The sequence below is a fragment of the Protopterus annectens genome, chromosome 6.part0 (assembly GCF_019279795.1).
Source record: "Protopterus annectens isolate FY-2018-M chromosome 6.part0, PAN1.0, whole genome shotgun sequence".
In the NCBI taxonomy this organism is placed as follows: domain Eukaryota; kingdom Metazoa; phylum Chordata; order Ceratodontiformes; family Protopteridae; genus Protopterus; species Protopterus annectens.
The window spans coordinates 1,361,188,031-1,361,194,030 of NC_056737.1; the positions used below are offsets into that span (position 1 = coordinate 1,361,188,031).

Consider the following 6,000-nt stretch of genomic DNA (forward strand, 5'->3'; position numbering starts at 1 on the left):
ATCCAGCCATAAAGAAATATTTTCTGTCTTGGTTCTCTTGGCTGAAATAATTTGCCTAAAGGGTGGATTTGTTTCTGATTTGTGTACATTGGGTATCCCAAAGAAACATCCCATGCTGGGATGTTCCACTAACAAATATTCATATGTTTCTTGATCTAAACTACCCTGACAAAACATGTCAAAAAGATCAGTGTTTATTCTCAAAAAACTGTTGTTAATTACATTCTTATCTACAACAGAATAAGCTGTGTCATTTATCAACATGTCTTCAATGTGTTTAACATAATCTTCAGTACACATAATCACCATCATACCACCTTTATCAGCTCTCATTACTCTAATGTCTTTATTTTTACTTAAAATACACAGTACTTGGTGTTCTTCCACAGTAAGGTTATGCATGTGGGTGTCCTTAACAATATTCCTCATGTCCAGTTCACACATATCACCAAACACTTGCAAGGTGTTGCACAAGGGGGGTTATATGTGCTATTCTTTTTAAATTTGTTACAAACCTCTTGTTTGTCTACATTTAAATCATGCAGTAGGTAACGGTTCAGTTTTCTCAAAAAAAGTTTGAAATCAACTAACAGTCTGGTAATATTAACAGAACTACTTGGTATGTAGGAAAAACCTTTTTTCAAGACTGAAATCGCATCATTAGATAAAACACTGTTTGACAAATTCAACATACAAATTTCAAAGTCTGAAACATTTAGTTTTTCTTTCTGTTGTTGTTTCTTCCCCTCGTTTTTGTCTTGTTCTGAACCTGATTTGACCACCTGGAAGTCCATTTGTTGCCCCCTTGGTCCACCAAAAAAGGACCAGATCCACGGGGGTTATTTGTAGATGAAACCACTTTAGCAAATGTTGGATTATTTTTGTCAGACCCTGGCCTACCCTTTACAATGTTGGCGGGCTTTTCAGGAGAACACGATCAATACTGATGCAACTAATGACAACAATGTCACACAGGGTGAGGTGAATGATAATGAAAGTGGAAACAACAATAGTATGACCACTAATAATAACAACAATGTCCCTAATGACAATAACAATAACAATAATAACAACAGTAACACAGTTCAGCAAGTTTCAGCGGGGTCTGACAATCATTTTTCTGTAGAATGTCAGTAAATGAGAATAAGGCATTAGGACATGATACAAAAGTAATCTGGGACATCAATTTAAAAACTATATGCACTTGAAAAGCTATGACCTTGGATATTGTTTGGCATTCTAATCTTGCAAGCAGGAGAGGTACATGTAATTATGTTTTAATTTTATGCAGATCTTACATTTGCTCATGGTAAACATGAACATTTTAAGATAAGGAGGATGACAGACATATTTGACAGTTATTATTTACACTGTCTTGTTTTTCAAAGTTCGTTCACTGATTATTTTTTTTAATTACTTGCTTCATAATATACTTCACAACAGTTTTTTATTGATTTGGGAAACAAATATTTATAAAATTGATATTAATTATTAGACAGATGTGCTCACACCACTCTTAAAGTAAAGGACACAGACACATGATAGACTATTTTGAAACATCTGTACATATACAGAGATGTTTACAAGCTTCTTTATTTGCATAATGAGAGATATGTAAATTGATCGTGAAAAAATAAAAATGCTTTACTTCAGTGGTATAAAATGCTTAAGGACACATTGCCTGTATGACTTTTCATAATTTATCAGATTGACTCAACAAACTTGTGTATATGAGCAAAAACATATGTGTTATTTCACCTCATCAATATATCTTAAGTGGAAAATGGATTATGCTGGGAAAGAGATGGCTTGTAAAATGCGTGTGATCTTATTTACCTCAGGGATATTGGTTCTAAGTACAGACAGAAAGAAGAAAGCGAAAGCAGCAATACCCCGACAAACACGGAGAGTCAGAAGAGCATGGGAAAGTGCGTAAGGATGCATAGAAAGACATTTACATGGCGGGACATGTAGATTACCCATGAAGATATTAAAATCATTCAGCACACTGGTTCAGGAATGCCCATGTACATACTCGTTTTTTAATAATTTTACAAAGCCAGCAAGACAAACATGGCACAGATCTCTGTTTTCTATGCTACCTAAGGGATCTGAGATTGCGGTCTGAAGGGGTATTTCATCCTAATGAGTGAGGGTAATAAAGAAATGAAGTTCGTTTTCCCCTAAGAACTTAAAAAACAACATTTTTACATCATTTATTCCATAGAAACATACATATTGTATTGTGCTGTTCCATTTGTTTTGTCTGTTACATTATACTGTGAAGATTGGGGCACGAGCAGCAATGCTATTGAAAGGGGGATTAATGCTTCACAGAAAATGTACAATGCAGAGCACCACTGAGAACAAAATCATTAGACACATTCCTTCTGCCTGTGACTATTTTTCCATTGGTTCTTTCTCTCCGTTTGTATTTTGAATTCCAAACAGATGCAGCTTATTTAGAAAAATCTGGCTGTCTCTTTCTCTGTCTCTCTGTTTTTTTTTTTTTTTTGCTATCAACATTCTCAACAAAATTGAAGAAATTGTAATGGACACCTATTCAGGAAATACCAAAAATCTTCTGTTTAGTAGACTACATAATATGTCACATGAACAATTACCTAACAGCAAACAAAAGTAACAGTGACAGTAGCATCCTATCTGGAACAGATACTGGAGACATCTTGTAAACACTTTCACAGTTGCTAAAGGCAGTTATGGTAGTGATACATATGGGCAATATAGAATATTAATGAGGAATTCATCTAGAATCATCATACACACACACACACACACACATACACACACACACACACACACACACACACACACACACACACACACACACACACACACACACATACACACACACACACACACACACACACACATATATATATATATATATATATATATATATATATATATATATATATATCTGTATATATACAGATATGTGTGTAGGACACTGTATCTAATTTACAGTGACCCAACACCCTACAGATCAATGTCCTAATGTTGAACACACTAAGAACAACACATTCTATGCATGCTCCAGGGGTTATCCCAGAGCAGAGTAAACCAATGGCAAGTGTTTGCCTGTTTGCACCCCCCATGTGGGGAGGTTGCTCCCCCCAGAACCCCTGCTAATTATATATGCCAACTCCAAGATCACACAATCCCCAGGAAAAGGAAATATTCCTGTACTCAGGGATTGTTGATCTCATGCACCTATGCCTCTTGTCTGTATCGACCATTTGGTATCAACCTATTTATGTCCGTGAACTGTACATTCGATATAATATCCGGCACCCATACATATATATGTGTATTGGAGTTTTTCTTACCAGGTCTCCACTGAAAAGGGCCACTGGCTCTGTCGGTCATCCCCAGTAAACAAATGTAAAATAAAATAAAATTAAAAAAAATATATATATACATATATATATATGTATACTGCATACATCTCCAATATTTGATTGTAAAGAAAATGAAAGAAATAAGGATAACTGTAATGTATATCATCTGATCATGCAGTTGTGATTTTATCACCTGTTACTTTCACAGACCCTGCCTGCCCACTGGAAAAAAAAAACAGATTGCCATATTATATTTTGTGTAATCCGGTGATGTTACATTGAAGTCAAGTCGTAGAACAAGTGACCGCAGTAATATATTATCCAGTGTAAAATCAGGTAGACAGTTGTAGTGGAGCATATCAAATCAAAAATGAGACAGACTGCCTACATCTGTTAACTATGGAACAGTTTGAGTTTGCGTAGATGAGATCTTGCCTTTGAATTGTTAGAATTATTTGGTTAGATAACAGCAGCACTTGGCAATGCATGTTGCTTGTCTCCTTGCTAAGACATGCAGCATATCCTGCATAATGGAATAATTGAAAATTTAGTAAATTTAAATGTTATTTCATATGTAATCCAATGAGTAAAATAATGGCTAATCAGCAGGATACAACAAGTCAAGCCAAATCCTGCAAGGCTCTGCAGTGCAGTTTTGTGGCTATTCTATTTAAATGTAAAAGTGGGAAATAGGCTATGTGCTGATGGCTGCAAACTGAGTTAGCATTGTACTGTGTTCTATTATAAAAACATTTAAAGTCTTTTCGGTATGCAAAACTTGACATTGGGCTGTCAACACAAATAAATATGCAGAAAAATAAAAGAAACAAATCACCGCACATGCTATGTTAATGGTTTTATATACAAATTCCTTGATTTCTGTTGAATTTCCCTTACACAACATTTAGCTGTGGCCAATCCATCGATAGCATTAGGTAACAGTAAAATAAATAAGCAGCAGTCTTTTTTACACTGGAGTTGTCTATTGCAAAAATGGCCAAATAAAGTTTCATACGTTTCTATCTCAAATTCTTAACACAACAAAAGATCTGTTACTAACAATCATTAGTGGGGTGTGATCCTATGTGCTCGTACACATTTGCCAACCCCAGCTGTAACAACAAATCAGAAACCATAAAGCTTGGGGAAATCTGTATAAAAATAAACACACACCTGATCTTACCGACTACCAGATAGCCTACTATATAGACAGTGGATCTTTTTTTTTTTTTTTAATCTCTGCACCTGCCTCTCAGCTACTTTCTGTCTTGACCCCACTAAGCAACATGACCATCCATCCCCAGCTGTTCTCAGTCACTGGCACATCTGCCACCTGCTTTTGAGTCCTGTCCCCTCCCCTGACTCCTCCATTGACTCTCCTGTTTATGTTAGTCCCCTTTCTGCAATCTCTTGCTCCAGATTGGCTAGCCCAGTTCCTCCAAGGGTACACAAACAAAACAAAGAAAACTCCATCAACAGAGAAAGAAAATCATCACCTCTATTGCTTCACAAAAGTCAAGTTAGGGTGTGCATTAACAGTGCACACAGAACCATTGCTTAAATGTACGGCAGTAACAGGACTGGTCAAGTCCCATTCTTTGATGTCTTCTGAAGTTACTCTCTTACTGGCTGGGTTTGCGAGGCCAAACACAGCCAATGAGAAGAGAGAAAGCGATCCTGTATGTGGGTTGAGGTTGTGCATGCATATCTGAAAGAAAAAAAGTCACTGTATTTTTACCAGAACATTTACTAGGGTACACCATTTCACAAGCTGGGTACATGGCCCAGTAAGCCCCAGTTTACAGCAGCCTGTGGACAGGAGGGTTCTGTTATAGGGGGTGATGCAGCACTAAAGAGGGACTGCATCGCTTTAAAGAGTGCTTGACATCTGCTTACAGTGCCTACTACATTTACACTCTTTGGACACTTGCCTGGACATGCATTTCATGGTTAAGAGTACAAGCAAAAATTAATTTTGGTGCGGAAAGCCAGAACATTTTCTTGCTCTAAAGTATTTTCACATTCCTACTTCCTCTTTCACTACAAATGTTTTTGCATTGCAATTGCTTTTGCTACTGAGCTGGCAATTGGTCATTAAAGCAGAAGCAAACCCAAAGGCTGGGTATCAGTCCAGAAGGAATGCTTAAAATAAAGTGGTTGGTGAGACAATGAGAGCAGGATGGAGAGGATGAAAGTGAGGGTCAACAAAAGAGAGAAAAATACCTTGCATTCCAAGCATTCATTTTTGCTTTCCTTAATGTGTTATTCTGTTAACCCGAAAGCCGTAGAATAATTCTGGTAACATTTATTGTTTGGAGCATCATTATAAGGCATGTCAAAAGTGGGCTGTCTGGTATACAATATTTGGAAAAACTAATGTGTTGCCCAGACTGTCAGATGGCAGTGGGTCAAATTATAATGAAAGATCCAAGGAGTATGCATTTTAATTGTAAAGTGTGACCAGCAGATGCTTTGGCAACCCAACAAAGTGAATAAACTGATGAGACCCCCGCAGAGCCTGCTATTAAAAGTGTAGAATACTTTTGCTTATGAACATACGAGCTGTTTCATTTATGAAAAGCACAGATTTACACTAACTATGCTGAGGTGCAGATTTTGCTTATTAAATACTATGTAA

At 36.7% G+C, this 6,000-nt stretch overlaps 1 protein-coding gene across 3 annotated transcripts in view; it reads left to right on the forward strand.

Annotated features, from left to right (window-relative positions):
* Window positions 1-6,000, forward strand: part of KALRN (kalirin RhoGEF kinase) — a 4,346,166-nt gene that overhangs the window by 2,332,389 nt on the left and 2,007,777 nt on the right. The window lies entirely within an intron of this gene.